The 20,936-nt window shown below is 39.9% G+C and overlaps 1 protein-coding gene across 1 annotated transcript in view; it reads right to left on the bottom strand.

Moving 5' to 3' along the window:
* The window catches only part of TLN2 (talin 2), a 575,966-nt gene that overhangs the window by 451,572 nt on the left and 103,458 nt on the right, over window positions 1-20,936 (bottom strand). Inside the window, 1 exon segment of the mRNA XM_078151184.1 lies at window positions 12,849-12,955. The gene's annotated coding sequence lies outside the window, so the exon portion shown is untranslated.

Here is a 20,936-nt window from a genome sequence, read left to right as displayed (position 1 = left end):
GATAACACTAGGATTCGAGCCTGAGGGACGAGAAGGATGATGTTGCCCTTAGTAGTAATGAGGAGGTAAGGAGGAAGGAGGATTTAGGGGAAGAGAGCATTCTTCTGTTTGGGCATACTGAGTTTAAGATATGTGCTAGATAATTCTATGGGAGCTGAGGAGATCACCAAGCAAAGCAGTTTAGAGGGAGAAGAGAAGAAGGCCCAGGTCATAACCCTTAGGAATACCTAGAGTTAGACTGTGTGACCTAGACAAAGATCCAGAAAAGGAGACAGAAAAGAAGTTCAAATAGGTAGGAGGAGAAGCAGGAGAGAGTGGTGTCCAAAGAGAAGAGAATATCAAGGTGGAGAGAGCGATCAGCGGTGTCAAGGGCTGCAGAAAGTTTGAGAAGAATCGGGTTTGAGGAAAGGCCATTGGACTTGGCAACTCAGGAATCACTGGTAACTTTGGTGAGAGGAGTTTCCGTGAAATAATAAAGTCAAAAGCCAAATCATAAGGGGTCAAGAAGTAAGACAAGGAAAAAGAACCAGAAGAATGTCTCTGGTATGTAGGGCAGATTCTCTAGAAAAGCCTGATGGAAAGACATAATAAATAACAATACTCAGAATGAAGAGTCAGGTGTGAAAAAACTACCAAGTTCATAGGTGGGCCAAGAAGTCACACTAGTGAGAGCATAAGTCCACCTAAGCATCTAATAACAATGTTTCTATACTAGCAGCCCTACTCCGTCCTCTCTGCATCTGCTGCTCTGGCCTGGTTTCAACTCCATGGAACAAGATGGCCCTCCCAAGTTAAGCTAATGACCATGCTGCTAACTAAAGCCTTGACTGAAACCACCTCCCTCTGCAACTGGACAGTTGGAGGTTGGAGTACCAAACTCTTTCCAATGCCTTTCTTTACAGAGGACAAAAGGTGGACTTTTGGGCTCACTACACTCCGCATCTGCTGTTCTTTCTGGTTTCAACTCCATGGAATAAGATGCCTCTACACTGGGTAACCTCTGGTGTGTCCCCCCCCCCGCTTTCCTGCCTCCATTTGTGTGTTGCTGCCCCCCCCCGCATTAATTAAATTTAAGCTCCCTTTTTTTATTATTATATCCCAAGCACTTAGCACAGCATAATAAATGCTGACTGGATCAGACTGAATGGCAACTCACATTCAAAAAGGACCTTTACATTCGCTTCACCACAAGACTGATAAAGCATGTCATCCTGGGCTACAGACAGGTGAGAACCAAGCCTCAATCTCATTTCTTGCCTGCCAGCTCCAATCACACCATTCCTTCCAGCAACTTTCCAGCACTCCCTTTAGGTGTAGTCTTCCCTCTGTGGAATGTAAGTGCCTTGAAGACCAGGGCTGTCTTGCTTGATGGTATCTGTAACTTCAGGGTTTAGCACAAGGCCTGGCACACTGTAAGCATATAATAATTGCTCTATCTAGCTATCCATAGATCTCTGTTTCACAGATGATAAAAGCAGGGCTCAGGGCGGTTATATGTGACAGGCCTGTGTTTTCAGAAAGCCTGATCTTAGAATAGGGGCTTCTGATTCCAAATTCCATCCTCTTTCCACTAAATCTCTAAGTCTAGACTTTCCATTTTACCATTTGCTGAGTCACCAGCCTGACAGCTGGTTGACAGCTGCTCAGGAACGAGATTTCCTGGATCATCATTTATGCCCATTATCTAGCTCCCCAGCGACACCCTGCTCATGGCTGTGAAGCAGAAAAGAGGGAGGCAACATGGCTCAAGTGTAATTAGCACTTCAGGATTTATAGCTCTTTAAGTTGTCCTACATCAGATGCAAAGGCAGTCTGGGTGCCCTGGGTCTGGATTTTTACCCTGAACATGAATGATGACATCATAGCCAAACCTTCTTTAAAGAGAACCCTCTCAACTTCTCAGGCTAGCATGACCAGCTAGAAACACGTCAAGTTTCCAAAGTTGCCTGTGATGAGGAAAAATTCCATTCAAAATAGAACTTATTCAATCCATTTCTTTGCATGAATGAATTCAAAAGAATCCCTTTGTGTATATTATCATAAAGAGCCATAAAATTTCTGGAAATCCCAAAGCTCCTGGTGGCATTTGGATGTTTGTGGCTGTTGTTATTTGTGGGGAGAGATAGATTTTGGTTAAAATGGAAATAAATGAATGGATTTTTCAACACCCTCTCACAAGCTGTCGGTTTGGAAGAAGCTCAGAGATAATCTAACCAATCTCATTATACAGATAAGGAAACTTTAGCCTAGAGAGGAGAAGTGATCTGCCTGAGGTCACACAGGTAACAAATAACAAAGCATGGCCTTTTTGACTTGAAGTCCAGCATTCTTCCCACAATACACTTCAAAGTTTGAAAGGAAGGGGTAACACAGCACAGAGTAGGGACAAGAAGCCAAGAAAAGGAAAAAAATCATTACGACTAAGGATTTTACATACTTAACAAAAATGATGCCTAAGTCAGGTAATAAGCAGGCTTTGGGTTTTTGTTTTGGTTGGCTTTTTAACTGAAGAAACCAAGAATCCACAGAGATCTCCACACTGCAAGATAAGAAATACACATTAAAAGTCCTTCCAGAAAGCCTTTTTTTTCCCCTAGGGCTATCTGTAATTTCTACTCTACTTTGCCTACAAACACAAGTATATTTATTTCTCAACCCAGCTGTTTTTCAGCTGCACTGAATAGTTGCTATCAGCTGCTGGCCCTAGAAGAATCCTGTCATACATGCATGTGTCCCAAACCATTCGCCACAAAAGGCAGTCCCAAGAAGTTGTTTCTGTTCTTGGCAGTTGCTGCAGAGCAAAGAAAGATGCTGAGGAACAGCTAAAACCAGAAATCAAAGCCGTATTGGACGTTCCCCTTGAAAAGTGAGAGTTCCAAAGACCTATCAACTTTAAGACCTTCAAGATTTTAAAATATGATATATTAACAAATCCCTAAGAGTTATACACTTATTACTGAGGAGGAAAGCAATAGATCTGCCTAGAAATATCCAAGAGATACTGATAAAGATTTTATTATCTGGGATTAAAAGAAAGTGGTTGTTAGGGGAGTTTTTTGGCTGGAGAGGAAAGAAATGAACTCAGCATTCGAGAACTACAAGTACTTGTACTCCTGTTAACCTGACAGCTAGATGAGAAGTTCCAGAGAAAACTGGGACCATTTCAATGAAGCCAAAAGCTACTCAAAACAGATTCAGGGATTAGTAACTTCAGTATCTTGAAATGACAAATTAGTTATTTGGGTACCATATGTTTGTTATATTTAAGGTTGAATTGGAGTTTGACATGCAGGACGTTTTATCCCTTTTTCTTTTCTAACAGATCCCTCAAAATGTTAATGTTAATTATAAAATTCCAAGAAAGAACTGGCTAAATGAAAATCCTGGAAGACAAGGGGCAGAAGGGAAATCTGTGCTCATTCTTTGATTTCCTTAACAAAAAAAATTTTTTTGCAAGCAAATAAAACAAGAAGATAGATCTACAGTTACATTTTATTCACATGTAAAAGAGTATGCAAACTTGCAAAAAAGATAATATATCTACTGTTACATTTTATCCATATGTAACAGAATATGCAAACTCTCACTTCTAGATGTGGATAATTAATAAGTAAAAGAGGTAATCAATAAATACCTTTGGATTGATTTGATCAAGTATTAGCAGTCACCTGATGAACTGTGAATGTAATCAGGTACTGACTGATTGTAAACAAACTATTTCAGTTTAAGGTTTATGAGAGTCTGAAAACTGATTGCTACCAGGATCAGAGGTTACTCTGTGATAGTACTGCAATTGAATAGAATGGGGACTTGGTTTACTCTTTGCTCATGTAAGGAGGGGCCTTTCAACCGGTGGTTTGGAATCCTTGAGAGTCCTCTAGCTGAGCTTCGGGGGTATTGTTCTTTCCCTCATGCCATGCCACCAATTCCTATCCAAATGATACCTCCCCCCTATCTCATCCCCGGCTTCAGCCACAAAGCCTCCCCTGACTAGTGAAATGAGATTTTCTTCACATGGACTTCAACAACACTTACCATCTGTGTACCATTCATTTGGCAATCAACCATAATCTTTTGTATTCTTGTTTGAATCATTCTCTCCTTCATCATCTTCCCCCCATGCATGGAACCAATGGGAAGCTCTTTTAGAGCAGAGACAATCTTAGACCTCTCTAAATCCTCAAAGCACCTAGCACAAGGCTTTGCAAAAAAATGAATGTTCAACAAATACTTGTTACTTAGAAAAAGCCCATTTATTTCTCTCTCGGTGGTGTCTCATCAAAAGCAATACTACCCTTTCTATGCTTCAAAAGTATTTTTGGTTGTTTTTACACTAAGTGGAAGCAGATTAGGTAGGTAATTTGCCTACATAGAGTGAGAAGTGTGCTGGCTCAACCCATTAGCAGATTGTTAAATTTTCAGTGCCAGCATCATATCTTGGAAATCAACAAATATTACAAATAACTGGATTTGTTGTGTCCTGATTGTCTAAACTTAAGAAAGTGATGGAGGACATGTTAATAATGCAAACTGAAACTTAAAAGTATATCAAGCATACATACACACACACAGATATATGGGGAGAGGGAGAATGGGACAGAGGAGAAAGAGAGAGGTTGTTTTGGGTTTTTTTTGGGGGGGGGGTTCAGTTAAATATTTATCAATACACCAGAAGATCGTTTTCCCAACCTACTTGGTTCATTAACATGCTTCGAGAATCCCTGCTCTGGGGTAAGGGTTTACCAAATCAATGAAAGAACTTCAGAAGAAAAGAACCACACATTTGTTTTCATGTGGCAATCACTGAAGTAACAAAAGGCTTCCTAATCAATCTGAAATTCTTTGCAGCTATTACCTCATCCCAGCTAGCAACTCACACTTACTTTACCTAGCGCAGCCACTGAGTACCGAAGCAATATACATGGGAAAAAAAAGTCATAATAAATTATTATTATTATTAGACTGCCAAGTGCAGGCTAGAAAACTGTTTCTCATTGTATTCCAATCTACCACTGCCACTGTCTGAAGGCTTAGATACTGCTGTGATAGGTACCTTAGGAATACTCAAGAACAAAAAGAACATCCTATTAAAATTGCATTTGTGTTTCTGTCTTCTTTGATGGGCTTCATTCTGCTGCCACAGAGGCAAAGATAATGTGCTATGCTCAGACAATGTCTAACTCAAAACAGAGGCTCTCTCAGCTGAGGTTTGCTTTTGTTTCCCTAGCCAAGAAAACACTAGGAGTATGGTTGTACCTCACTTTAGGAAAATCCACTATACAATAAACCCCAAAGTTATATAACAAATAAAACTGGAGGGCTGCCCTGGGGATAAACCAAGGATTATTTCTGTTATAAAGGACTGCTTTGTCTTATTTAAGTGGCCAATTCCCCTAGGGCATTTAAATTATTATATTTCTGAATAGTTAATTTGCACATAACTTTCCAGCAATATCATTTATCATAAAAGACAAAGTATTCCTTTAAAAAGGAATATATACGTATATGTATACTCATCTATATATTAGTGTGCTTGCTTTCAAAAACAAAGAACCACTCCATGATTCCAATGCTTTACTCTGCTTTTTTCCCCAGTAAGAGGAATTGTTCTGCTATGTCTGTACTATCTTTCCTATTCCCTCTTGTCACCAGTGACAGGCTAGCTAAGGTGAGGAGTTCAGTGTTTGCCCAGGGAATACAGCGAAGCTAACTGAACCAGAGAAGGAGCCCACACACATGCATATGTATATTCAGTATAGACAGACAGATGTGAACACACAAAAGTCTGCAGAGGAGCTCAAGACTGGAGAGTCCAGATGTGAGGTAAAAGAATCAGTGAACAAAGACTTCATTAATCCTAAGTTTTTTCAAAAAAGTAACCATAAAGAATGTTTGGGAATATCCAAAGGATAGAAGATATGCAACACAGAAAGGAAGGGGAAAGATACAGGACTTTAGAAGCAGAGTGCAGTAGACACACACAGCTAACTCAATGAGTCTGTCTCTAGGTGGGAAAATTATCTACCTTCCAGATGACAGACTCCCTCCTTCGTCCCCATGCCCCTACAATCGTGTATAAGATCTCTGTTGAAAACTAAGTTCTTGATATTGGTTGTAGAGGACCAACGACAAACACTTCCTCATCTGTCATGGTGAAAAGCTGAGAGCACTGTGACGATGAATGTTGCACGATCTGTGGTAGTTGGTACTTCAGTCTTTTTCTTGGTGACTAGGGAGAGCTCTATATAAAAGTGGGGGAAAGGAAATATCAGGAAATAGCCATGTTACAAAAACCAAAAAGGATCAGCAAAACTTTGTTGTGAAGAAAGTGGAGAATAAAGTTTCTGAGACAGGATAAATTAACACACCTCACAAATTCTATTATTATTAATATCATTACACTTATTTAGATTCTTCAATTCCCATTTTTCTAATGTTTTGACATTAAACGTTTCCTTGTTCTTTCTCTTAGTAATGAAAGGTCATATTGTAAAGGATTACCGGGAAAGTCAAGTGCCAAAGCCTGGGTAACCCCAAGTACTTTTGTCCTCATTTCATCAACTTAATTACTAAAGACCTCCTTTGCAATCATCTCCCACACAGACTATCTTCCTTTCTCCTTTAGAGATCTTGCAGTGAAATCACCACAACCGACTTCCAGATTTCTGAGTCATCCTCTCCATTACAAGTTCAGGCAGAAAAAGCAGCTGGATGTTGAACTCAGGACAAAAAGACTGAGCAATCAGGGGAATTAAATTGCTCCGTGTGGGTCACACCTTCCCCACACCCACCATCATCACTTTCTCTAATGTGAAAGTCTCTTCTATACAACTGTGCCTCAGTGTAACACAGCTGCCCTGGGAAAAGACTCCTTGCCAAACCAAATCTACTATGTTGTCAAAGCATTCCAGCTACACAGGGAGCGCTAGTTGGTTGGCCACCATGGATCTCAAAAGGAATATGAAAGGTATTTTATCGTTGGAAATATTTCTATTTTTAAAAAAAAAATCTGGTAGGCCCACTGCCCTATGTTCCCTCTCTAAGAAGTCCTCTTTTCCTCCAAAGCCCTTCCTTGATTTCTGCCACAGTTTTCTGCGGTAGACTGAGTGGTCCGGATCTCCCAATGTCAGAGCAGCAAAGAACACCCAGATGTGCACACCCAAGGGGGCATACGTGTGACACTGACACTTATGACGGGAAAGGGAGCCAAAGGCAGGCAGCCACAGAGCCTGGGGGAAGTCTCAGAAGAAATGGACCATGTGAATTACAACTCTTTCTGACAGCATTTTCTCAATCCCTTAAAGACCGAAGCATCCTAGGGCAGATTATCAGCAAAGATATGTCCAAAGATAGAGAATATTTTTTTCAAAAAGTAAACCCAAGAGTCACCACTGGAAACAATTCAAACCCGACCCTGAGGGTTAATCTCGGCAAGTGGAAGAAGGGATCTGCCAAACAGGCAGCTAGCTAAAATTCAGAAGGAAAAGACCTATTTTGGGGTGGCTAGATTAGGGCAAAGCAGAGTGCACGGTGAATTTTATTAGCCTTTCATCATCTTGTCACTGCACACTCCAGTTAAACATGGAATATACAAGTGCCTGCCAAATGACAATAGGAAATCTGACCCTTGCTGAAATTTGCTTCCAGCACATTTTCAAAAACACAACAATGGGCGACTTCAAAAGAGGTAGCACAGTCACTAGTGGGGCTGCATAAGGCAGGAGAAGAGAGAGCACGGCTCATCACATGGCAGAGTAGGATTCAGATGGCTCTCTTCCAACAAGAGCATCAGGAAAACCAGGTGATTGAGAGGTCAAGTTCGAAACAGTTTTACAAGCATCAGCTGTAGTCACACTCAAGAATTATCTCCCCAATTCCAGGGATCACGTTGCAGAAAGAATTGTCCTTTTCGGGTTTAGGATGACCAGAAATATTCGACTGCCTCTTATATACAAGATGTTAAGGAGATAAATATCAGTCATGATCCCTACCTTAAAGTTAGTCAGCAGTCAGCAAAGCATTTATTAAGCACATACTAAGTGCTAAGTACTGGATAGAAAGAAAAGCAGAAAACATACAGCCCCTGCCTTCTAGAAGCCCACATTCTAAAGAGGGAGATAATATGTGAACAACTAGATACATAAAAGATGTATACATAGGCAATGGAGTAATGCATCAGCAGCTGGGGAGACCAGGAAAAGTCTCCTGCAAAAGGTGGGCTATGGGGGCAACTAGGTGGTACAGTGGATAGAGCAGCGGCTCTGGATTCAGGAGGACCTGAGCTCAAATCCGACCTCAGACACATAACACTTACTAGCTGTGTGACTGAGGGCAAGTCACTTAACCCCACTGCCTAACAGAAAGGAAAAAAAAAGGTGAGCTTATGAACTAAGTCCTGAAGAAACCTAGGGAAAGTAAGAGTCAAAGGTGAGGGGGCCAGAGAATTCCAGGCATGCAGAACACCACCTACAAAGACAAGAAGATGGGGAATCTCGTGTGTGGAACTGCAATTGGGCCAACGGTTTGAACTTAGAATCTGTGGAGGGGAAGTAAGGTATAAAAGGAAAGGTAAGAAGGGGCCACCTTACAAAAAGCTTTAAATGTCAAAGGATTTTATATTGGATTCTAGCAGTAACAGGGAAGCCACTGGAGTCATTCAGCAGGGGGTGACACGGTCAGACCTATGCAGAAAAAAAAAATCACCTTGGTAGCTGAATGGACAATATTATAAAAGACTTATTAACAGCAAAAGCTGTGAGAAGGCTTTCATATTACTCCAGGCCCAATGGGAATGGGAACCAGGACTATGGCTCCATGAATGGGGCAAAGAGAAGAATATATGAAAATTGCAGTGAAGGGAAAGACGATAAGAATGAGAAAGAATAAGGAATCAAGGATGATGCCAAGGTTGCAAGATGGGGTGGCTGGGAGGACAGTGTTGCCCTCAGCAGTAATAAAGTTTACCAGTGAGGAAAGTCTGAGGAGAAAGATCATTCATTCTGATAGAAACAAGCAAAGTAGTTGACTCAAAGACAGAGTGAACAGAGGGAGACTTTTATTTCATTTCTTGCAAGAAGCGGGTGTGTGATGCTCCCAAAGAGCCTGCACACACTGATACAGAAGCAAGAGCGAGCTCTTATACCCCAAGGAAACCGATTAAGCATGCGCAAATGCAAGACCAGCTGTTAGTTATTGGTCAATACTCATCTGCAAGAACAGCTGTTAGTTATTTGTAGTTAAAGAGTACCTGCTAACCAGGATATACCAATCCACAGGCATCCTGTTTTTTACATTAACTTCTGTGGAAACAAAAAATTTCACAAACATTTTCTTTTCACAATTATGTTCTGGATATGTTGAATTTAAGATGCCTATAGGAGATCTAGAAGCTCACAGCTGAGGGGGTACAGACAGAAAAGATATTAAATGATAAGAGAAGAATCAAATGCCAAACTATAATCTTGGATGCAAGTACATAAGAATTTTAAAAAGGGAGAAAGCAATGTAGACTAGAATGGTAAAGGAGGTCTTTGTGGAAAGACTAAGAGAAACGCTTGGTCTTCAAGTCTAAAATCACAAAATTAGAATTTTAGAGCTTCAAAGGACCTCTGAGATTATACAATACAACATGTTCATCTTACCGATGGGGAAATTTAAAGTAAAATAAATTCCCAGATTCAACACACCCATGCGTATAAGCACTGGGGGAAAAAAAAGAAACATCTCCCAGAACCACCCCCAAAAAATTATTACATGGTATTTTTCAAGATTACAAGTGCAAAAGAATTGGAAAATCAAGGGATGTCCATCAATTGGAGAATGGCTGAACAAGTGTAGTATATGATTATGATGGAATATTACAGTACTATAGGAAATGACAAACAGGACGGTTTCAGAAAAAACTTGGGAAGTCTTATATGAACTGAAACAAAGAGAAATGAGAAGAACCAGAAGAATAATGTACACAGTAACAGTAATACTTGTAACAATGATCAACTACAACAATATAAATTGAAAGAACTACCACAAAACAATCAAAAATCAATGCTGCAAAACTATGAATAACAAGCTTGGCCCCAAAGAAAGAGATAGGAAAAGACACCTCTCTCCCCTCCTCTGCAGAGATCAAGAGTGAAGCACTGCACATGTCAGACATTTTCAATGTATTCATCAGTTTTGCTGAATTATTTTTCTTTTTTTTAACTTGTTGTAAGAAACAGCTTTCTAATCAGAGGGAAGGAAAGAATACATGGGATATCCTTTTAACTGACAATTTTTTTAAGATCACTAAAAATCAGGGGGTTTTTTATGTTAAAAATGAGGGTTAAGAAAAAAATGCAGAACATCGTAGTTCTCGTTTGGAAAACTGCATAACATCTAGAAAAGTTTACTTCCTATCATTACAAACTCTTCTTAATGACATTCACCACAATTCCACACCAAGAGATTCTAGTTACAAGAAAACTAGTTGTTAGCAATTGATGCTTACCCATTACAACTTTAGAAAATGCAGGATTTATTTAAGGAAAAAGGAAGAGAGCTGGAAGAACAAAGTTCCAGAGTCAGGAATGAGCATGATTTATGCAGAGGACTGTGGAGCACTCTGCCTCATTGGTGGCCATCCACAGTTAATCACCCTAGGAGGTAACATCTTCAAATACATAGCTGAAGGTCAACTTTTTTTTAAAAGCCCTTTTACATATAATCACCCTAGTCAATTCCTTACCACTAACTCCAAGAGGCAAAGTATTAGCTCAATTTTACAGAAGACACAAAGACATGGTGTGGTTATCATCGTGATCACTGTCACTAGGCTATGCCCACAACATAAATTATGGACAGGGTCAGGTTACAACATGGCACTACTTCATTCCTGGGTCTGTGGCTAACCACATCTCTGCAAGACTGGAACAGCAAGGTCTCACCCTACGGCATTACTCTTATCTAGAAATTATATCACATTGGTACCCTGTACCAAAGGTAAATGACAGCATAGTAATGACTAGCTAGTAATGAACAGGCGCTTTGAAAATCACACCTGAACTCAGGGTATTTTGTCTGAGGAGGCATTCCAACGTTTCACGGAAGACAGGCCAGGAAGGGATTAAGACTTTATGCTGTATGAATTCACTACTGTAATGATGCTAACCCTCCTCATCCCCATTTTCACATAAAATGTGACACATCCAATCCAAGGGCACCAATATTTGGACACTGAAAACCCAACAGTGACTAACCAGTTGTTCCGCTTAGTTCTACAGTTACAAGTGGCTTGGCATCCCACAGACCTTTGTGGTGATGCAAAGCCCAGACTGAAGAGCCAAAACAGTAACATGAAAACCATAAAAGCATGAAGGCTTCATTTCCTACTTTTTCTTTACCACAGGCAGACCAGCTCTGAAAAGAGAAGTCCCTTGTGAGTTGCTTTTAATTGAGAAACTCGCTTTTAATCAAAGTAGAAGGAAATTTATCTTCAGATACTTCTTTTTCAGATACTCTCTCCTAAACACAAGAGATCATCATAAGTCATTCCAGGGCAGAATGAAAACATGGAACACATGGTCATTAAAAAACACATTTTGCCCTCCAAGTGAACTGCCCAGAGTGAGGTTAGGGACTCTGAGGATGGGATTCAAAGACACTAGTTTATATATTTCCTATTTTCCACGTTCATTCCTGCCTCCCTCAGTCAAGGTTCTTCACACTATCTGAGTACAGCAAATCCAGTAAAGTGCTTTTAAACCTCCACTTTTAAGGTGGAAACAGGTAAACTGCTACCAAAGAAAGGGCAGAACAGGAATCAACACAAGAAATAACACAAGCAATCAGCAGTCCCAGCTGTACTACTGACAACCCTGTCCTTTCTATTCAAGTCCTTAATCCTGAATGATAGGGAAGCAATTTTATTTATCATGAAGGGTTAGGTAAATGCTAAATGCCACGTCTGTGTGCCGAGTTAAAGAATATTCCAAACACCACGGCGTTGCCCTGACTATTCCCAACCTCACTTGGCATTTGGAATTGCCCAATAGCCCTATCACCCTCCCTCAGTACTCTTCCACCAGCTATGAGCTGCATTTGTTCATTTCAAAGCTTAGGGAAAGCACTCTTTTTAACATCTTATTCTGCGATCTACCTCAGTCCCAACTTCAGCATTTCTTGATACATGTTTCCTGATTTTATATAAAACTCCTTTTAAAATAAATGCTGAGTTACAATGCAATTAAATGAGCGCATCTTTATTCACTTTGTTTATTCCTTTATTATTCCTAGATTATTGTTTATTCCTATTATTACTATTTATTAATCCTTTTTCATAGGATTCTTCTAAATGCCTTAGTTGTTCATTCTTTTCAGCCATGATCTATTCTTTGTGACCCAATTTGGGGTTTTCTTAGCAAAGATACTGGAGTGGTTTGCCATTTCCTTTTATAGCTTCTTTTACAGATGAGGAAACTGAGGCCAACAGGGTTAAGTGACTTTGCCACATAGCTAGTAAGTGTCTGAGGTCACATTTCAATTCTGGTCTTCCTGACTCCAGGCCTGGGATTCTATCCATTATACCACACCAAACTGCCCCATGAATGTATTAGGGATGCTCGCTATTTTATGAAAATTGGACTTACTAACATCTCTTAAATAAAGAATTCTTTTCTTCTAATTTCTCTCCCCTACATCTTTGTCTGGGAGGTTTTTGCCAAATAGATCAGAAAAGTAATAACAAAGATGAAGGAGTCATTTAATTGGCATTAAGGACTAACATATAACAGAAGTAAGTCAGAACTATGAAAATCTTTAGAATAAGCTAGACAGGTTCTGTACCTCTAGAAGACATATGAGCTACTTACACAGTTTTTAAACAATCAGTCCAGAAATTTCTTAAAGGATGATAAACCAGCTGTTTAGTCCAAGAACCAGAAGCAACCAAATCCAGATGTTGTCTTGTTGGAGAATCCTATTAGAAGAGAAACAAATGAACTATTTGAATTCAAATATCATGATTACTGAGTGAAATAATGCTCTGAAAACACTGCACATAAGTAAACCTGATTTTAAAGGGAGAAGGAAAATCCCATGTGAGATAACTATTTAAAGATAGAGTGCTAAGAACCGGCTGACTAACTTCCCCTTAAAAAAAAAAAAACTCCAGAGAACCAGACATTCTGGTAACTTAAGAGGTCAACTTTCTAACTATATTTCCAGACATGAACAAAGTCATCAAATCAAAAAGTTGTATGGGACCTTACAGATCCAACCCCAACATGGTATGAATGACAAAACTGAACAAGTTAAGTGAAGTGTGTACAGTCACAAAGCTAGTTAGGGATAGAATCAACACTAGAAAACATGTTCCTGGACTTAAACAAAAATAAGTTTATAGGCCTAGATTCACAGATTATTAAGAGTTGGAAGGGGCCTTTGCGGATTATATAATCCACCTTTATAATAAAACACTTTTTTTATACAAATTCCTTTCTGGACATCCCTAGCCATTCATTAGCCACCCAAAGATGGCTGCAGGGCCAAGTCTCATTCCTCTTTTCTCTTTCCCTATCCCTCCTCTTCCTTCCTCTCTTCTCCTAAAGTTTGGTTATGCACATAGACAAATTTCTGCTTTTCCTCAAAAAAAAAATTTTTAATAATGTAGAACTGATTGCTTTTCGGCATGGGCTAAAAAGGCAGTAAGAGTTTAGAAAGACCATATAAATGGGAAAAATAAAGATATACCCCCCAAAAAAACCAAAAGTAAATGCAGTAAAATTACACACACACACACACACACACACACACACACACACACACACACACACACACACACACACACACGAAAGCAGGATGTGAATGAAGAGGGAAGAGAAGACAATTCTAACCCAGCTCACTGCAGAAGTGGGAGGTCCACAGAGGTTACACATTACACAGATTTTCTGACCTTTTCATATATCAATCAGTTGTGCTGATTTTTTTTTTCTTTAAACAACATTAGTTATTCTGTGGGATGGCTCTCTGGATGGGCAAGGGAGAAGGAAGCTGGGGATAACAATGATGATGAAAGAAACAAAAGATAACAATAAAAACTTTTAAGAGAAAAGTTTTAGAGAGAAAAGATGCATCTGTGGAATAAAAAGGAGAAAACTGCTTTAAATGTAAAAGCTGACCATCACAGGCAAAGGGACCAAATCCTTACGGTGTCACAGATTGATAAAAATGGGATATCTTTCAGAAGTATCTGACAAACCTATTTCTAAGGACAGTGAGGGTTCAGACTTCAGCAAAAGTTTGCTTGGTCAAGATGTTTTTCCCTCTACAAGAGGAAACTAAAAGTACAAAATGCTAACTCCCTAAGATATGTGATTCCTAATGATGGACTTTTAAAAACTTAAGTCTATTAATTACATATCTAAGCCAAAACCAACTGGTCCTCTTTTGCTCTGAATATAACAAGGGCTTTGAAAGTGAACTGAAAACTTTCATTTTAATGCAATTTGCACCGTCTGATTACTTGCCTCCAGCACAAGAGTGGGTGGGCAGGCATTACTAGGCTCAGAGAGCCACATACCAGGGATAAATTCTTAAGAATTAAATGGTCAAATATGAATAAAAGGCTTAAAATTTTTTTATATGTGCATCCTAGGAATTAGTTTTATCATTGTCATTCAGGGCCAACCTTTTCTGCAGGTAATTTATTCATTTCCTCCTCACCCCAAAGCACTAAACAGGTTTTCTGAGATGCAGCCCTAGGATTCCCTCCATTGTTTACTCAGTTCTCTTTGCGCATAAAGTGGAATTGAGTCAGTGAGATAATTTATTTTGAAACTACAGCAACCACCCATGTTCTTTTTACTACTGCAATTCCACTGGGATCAGATAAAATTCACAGCATGCCACCATGCTCTGCTGTGGTCCAATCCAAGATGATGCACAACCCCCACTGTTCTGCCATTCCCCTGTAAAATGAATTCCTTACTAACTCAGGATCATGGATTTAAAGGCGAAAGGGATCTTAGAGGTTGCTGAGTCCAACCCCTTCATTTTACAATCAGTGAACAAGTATTAATTAAGCACTTAATAAGTGCAGTGCACTGTGTTAAACTCTGGGGGTACAATTTTGCAGATGAGGACACAGAGGTTAAATGACTAGTCCATAGCCACACAAGTAGTGTGACAAGAGTGATGTTACCGAGTAAAATGGGCCAAGGCAAATTTAAACCAACAGGCCAAATAAATTCCAAGAAAGTATTTGGCCCCAAATGTAAAGCTTTTAAAAAAAACAAATGCAATTCTGGAGCTGCTAGAGCTGGATATGACCAAATTGTTCTATCTAATATATCCTGATTTCTTTAAGCAGTTAAATAAAGCAATTTTATGTTCTCTGAGTATTCATTCCCTGAGTTATTGGCTGTAAAAGCCATATACAACCTTTCCCTTCCACCCTGAAAAGGTAAGAAAGTTAGCTTCATGTTTAATGACATTCTGTGGCAGCTGGTTCTCTCTCTCTCTCTCTCTCTCTCTCTCTCTCTCTCTCTCATACACACACACACACACACACACACACACACACACACACACACACACACACACACACACACACACACACCCACCACCTGTGCTAGGAAAGGGACATGGTACAGTTCTGCAGGACTTAGCAGGGCCCCCAGTTTGCATCAGACAGGGGCTGCCCAATGTCAATCCTCACCTATTCTTTTCTGAAACTCCCACTAGGTTTTTCTGTCTTTTCTCAGCTTGGAACTACTCTAGGAAGGGAAACATGGAATGGTGAATTAAACTGAACTAAAAGTGGCAAAAATGGCTGTGGAAACAGAAAGAAAAGGGCGATTTTATAGTTGAGGCAGACAGACGTTAAATGACTTTCCCAGGATCCTACGGCTAGGAAGAACTGAGGCCAAATTTGAACCCAGGTCTTCCTGATTCTAGGCTCAATGATCTATCCACTATGCCATGTAGCTGCCCCCAGAACAGTCTAGATTTAAATCCCAGGATAAATTATATGATGTCTTTGAACCTTAGTTTTACCCCCCAGAAAATAAAGGAAATGTCCAACCTACCCTCCATGGAGGCGGGAGGTTACTGCACACACATTTTCTAACTTTTTTCAATGTTATCAATCAGTTGTAATATTTTTTTCTCTCTAAAAACATATTATTTGTCATGTAAGATTGATGGAGTAATGGGACCTGGACCCCTAAAAGGAAGAGACCATGTCTCTGAAAGCAACCCAGCCCCTGAACTTTCCCACACTGGCATTTCTCCTGAGCCATCTGGCCCATCCCAACCAACCTAGATACTCAATAATCCTTTTAACTGCCCTTTCACTGTGCCTCTCAGATCACTTAACTCCTTTCTTTGCTTGTCCCTGGCCTACCCCAGGATACTTACCACTCCTTAATCCCATCACATCTTTTTACTTACCCTTTCCCTGTTTTTCTGTACAAAAGTATCATTCAAAAAGTATAAAAAATATCAAGTCACAGATTTACTAGGAATCTTGCCCACCATACTGGACTAAAAGAAAGCTTGAGTGGTTGAATTCTTTCAAGGCAGACTCACCCTATACCCTTACATTTTGGGGTTCCCAGAACCCCAAACCACAACAGGATGGCTCTCTGGGATGAGCAGAGGGAGAGACACTTTGGATAACTTATAGAGATGTAAGAAGCAGAAAATATTAATAAGAATTAATTAATAAAATATATTAATTATATTATATATTATTTTATATATTATATTTATATATTATAAATAAAATTAATTAATAAAAGTTAATAATTTTTTAAAAAGAAAAAAGGTGAACAAAATGCTTTCTCAGGCCCCTTCCAGCTCTAAACCATAGGATCCCATATTTCTATCTGGGACCAGAAGGATGCCCAACTCCCTTCTGAACCACTAAATTATGTCCAGTGGCCTAACTGTATGTCTCTGACAGCCTGAATGCCTGATAGAGCCAGAATTAGGCAAAACTGGAAATTTACTGAGGTCAGGTGTCCTATGTTCATTTCTGAGCCTCTCTTCTACCTCCTAGTATACCTTTCTCCCATTTTGCTGTGTCCTTCTTGAGCTTCATACTCCTAAATATCCCATGCCTCCAAATCACTGACCCTCACCCAATCCCCATTAAAAATCCTATTTCCTCTAGGACACAGATTTCTTTCTATTAGGCATTAAAAGACAAGCTAACTATTTAAACTAATTCACACCAAAGTGTTACTAGATGACTAAGACCCCTAGCAGTGGTCCCGAACCTGAACTCACATTTTAAAAAGAACTTGAAGAAATGCAAATCAATCTCTTAGCTATAGGATTTAAGGAAGACTAAGAAAATTAAAGAATTTCAAACCATAAAAAAAGGGGAAGAAATTCCGGGGTAGGGCATCTTTTTCAGAAACCTGCAGAAAAGACTGCCAATTGCCTAGACCCCCATATTGAGGATCTTCAAAGAAACCATAAAAAAGTTTCCCATTTCCCCATCCCCTGTCCCAAACAACTCCTGAAGTGTTCCCCTTAACCTAAACCCTGTAATACTTTCCCCTCCCTCCTCAGACTCAGTCTTGGTTTTCCTGGGGGTTGGCCTCTGACTCACTAGGGATCTTAGTACAAGATCTCTTGCGACTGCAGCCTTTGGCCTGCTCTGGAAAGTTGCTCCATAATGAGAGAATTTCCTCAGGGAAGTTGGGGCACATTTTGAGGAGACTCACTCTTGGAAGAGCTACCTCTCTGCCACATAATTCTGGTCATGCAGACTCATTCTTCAAATTTGTTACTTATGTAATTTATTATCATCTGCTCACAACCTAGAAAAACTGGAAAGAACAGAAGTCCAAAGAGTTTCTCTACAACATCACACAAAACAATACCTATCAGAAGAAGAGGCAACACATTACAGCGGAAATGAACTGGGACTGGAAATCAATAGGTCTGGATTTGAGTCCACTCCCCCATTTAACAGCTGTGTGACAATCAGCAAACGTTTCAGGGCTTCATTTTCTTCATCTGTAAATTGTCAGAGGCCTTTTCTTTTCCAATTGTATTGTATTTTCAGTTCCAAATTCTCTCCCTCCACCCCCTCCCCCCAAAAGGCAAGAAAAACAAAGGCCATGACAAACACATACAGTCATGTCAAACAAATTCCAGAGCAGGAAGAGGAACAAAAGCATACAGGTGAATAGCACATTTCATCATAAGGTCTTTGGAATTGTGACTGGTCATTGTGTTGATCAGAGTTGCTAATTCTTTCAGAGCCGATCCACAATTTGCTTAGCCATTACCCAATTAATGGACACTCCCTCAGTTTCCAATTCATGGCTATCAGGAGTCCTTTTCCTCCTTCTCTGCTCTCTTATGGAACACAGATCCAGCAGTAGTATTACTAAGTGTGCACATTTTCATAGTTTTTTTGGGTATAGTTCCAAATTGCTTTGTGGAATGGTTGGATCAGTTCACAGCTCCACCAACCATGCATTAATGTACCTGTTTTCCCACACCCCCTCCAGCATGTCATTTTCCTTTATTTTTCCATTTATCTTTTCCATTTCCATTATCTTTTGGCTTCTAAAGTTTGGGGCCAGCTCCTAAATTCAAAGCAAAAGAGTTTCACTGTGATGTGGCAGATGCTAGGAGCATGTGACCACCTTGGGGTGACTGCACATGATGGGCCTACCTCTTCCAAGGAGACGATTACTTGTTTACAAACTGCCTGGTGGTCTTGGAAACTGAGGGTATGCTCGCAAGTATACCAAATAAAAGTGCCATAATGGTGGTCCCGAGCTCTTGTAAGGTGAATTCTTTGCTCCTGGGACCTGGTTTCTACACCTAAAAAGAGAATGTGGCCTGAAAGAGTGGATTTTCCTTGGTCAGACTCTTCCAGAGAATTCAGTGATTCACCAATTTGTTCATAAAGCCCTTGGAGGTGGCTGGGCAGCACATTTTGTTTCACTTAATTGTTCACTGGAACTGAATCTCATGATGTCAGACCCAGTATTCAAGCATTCTGGCGATTGTGTCTCTCGATTGAGATTCAACAACATGGAAGTATATTATACCTGTTCATCTTTATTCATATTATAACTTTTCCTATATATTTATATATATCTTACTTTCCCAACAAGACTTGTAAGCTCCTAGAAGTAGAAACATTGCCTTATATTTTACATCTCTCCCAGTGCCAAGCATGATAGGCACTCTTTAGAGATATGGTATACATGAAAGAACATGTGATTTGAAGTTAGAAGACCTGAGTTTGAATCACAACACTGTAATTTTACTAGATATGAGATACTAGACAAATCCCAATCTCTCAGAGCCTCAGTTAATAATCCATGCCTGCCTTACATGATTATTGTAAGGCTCCAAAGAGACAATGACTGTAAAATGTTAAATAAAGCTATTTACTATCAATACCACATAGAGGCCAATAGAGAAGGGCACAGTAAATGTGTTTACACTGCAACAAATGACCAATGAGGAACTCCAAAGATGAACAAGAGTAAAAGAGATCATCAAGGAATTGTATGATTGGAAGATAATCTGAGCTTACCACGTAACAAGAGCAAGGCAAGACAGATGGACAGGCAGAATGTTCCAAAAGGAATCTTTCATGGGGCAGCTAGGTGGCATGGCTAGATAGAGCACCAGCCCTGGAGTGAGAAGGACCTGAGTTCAAATCCAGCCTCAGACACTTATTAGCTGCCTGACTCTGGGAAAGTCACTTAACCCCATTGCCTAGCAAAACACAAAACACACACACACACACACACACACACACACACACACACACACACACACACAACCCGAAAGGTATCTTCGGATACCTTTTGCAGGTGGGGGGGGTAGGGAAGGTGGAAGGATTATTTTATATACAAACAACAGTGTTGCTCCAGGTTTTATTTCAAAGACTCAGCAACATTTTCTGGAAAAAAATTGGTTATTGGGCAAAACCATTCTCTGTATCACAAGAACCTGTGCCCCTGGGATTAAGACTAAAATCAGAAGGCAAAAACCAAACGTGATGCTATCCACACTGTAGTCTCCTAATCTGTCACTTCCACAACATAAACATGGGGTGTTGTTACTAAAGAGGCTCCACCAAGAATAAATTACTTGTGTCCTGGACAAACAGTGTTTCCATACATGGGCCTCTCCAAGGAGAAAGACTAGACCAAAGACTGAGAAATGTTTTCTTTGTTCACTGTATTTAGAGGCAGCTGTTGCTGGCAGGGATTCTATTATTTACTTCTCCTGATGGAGGGCTTCAATGAGAGTGTCTAGTTTTTCTTGAATTTCTCCAACTTTTTTGAGGCCTTCTGCCAGCTACACTCTCTTCCCCATGAGCAGCTTCACCTTCTTTTCGCTGTCTTCGATAAAGTCTTCCAACACCTCCTTGATGTTCTTCTCCAGCCACCAGACTTTGGTGTTGGTGAGCTGCTGCGGCCAAGTGTTGGCCGAGATCAACAGCATATGCTAGATATGCCAAAACAGAACAATGTCACTGCATTCCAACTTGGGAGTATCTTTGTGATGTCCATAGGAAGCAAGGAAAGTCTCCACCATATCTGGGTAGACACTGCTGTGCTGAGCTTTTGGGAGGACACTGACAAGAGTCACACAGAGTGGGAAGAAATGTATGGGTAGTGGCCTGCGTCATTGGAAGGAACTCCCAAGTAGATAAGATCACAAATCTGTGTCAGTATTTGTTATAAATGTCACTATTGGAATGTCTGCTGATTAACTGATTCAGGACATCGGCCCTATAGATAAAACTATTAAGTTTTCAGCAAAATTTTTTTAATATTTTCATGCCAAAAGAAACAAAGATTTCAGAAAAACTTAGAAAGACTTGTATGAACTGATGCAGTTAGACAGAACCAAGAAAACCACGTACATAATGACTACAATGATGGAGAAAACACTGAAAAACATGAGAA

The sequence above is a fragment of the Phascolarctos cinereus genome, unplaced genomic scaffold (genome assembly GCF_003287225.1).
Source record: "Phascolarctos cinereus isolate Bilbo 61053 unplaced genomic scaffold, phaCin_HiC Scaffold_3;HRSCAF=262, whole genome shotgun sequence".
Lineage (NCBI taxonomy): Eukaryota > Metazoa > Chordata > Mammalia > Diprotodontia > Phascolarctidae > Phascolarctos > Phascolarctos cinereus.
The sequence above is the reverse complement of the archived record's forward strand: the minus strand, read 5'-3'. Positions and strand labels throughout refer to the sequence as shown.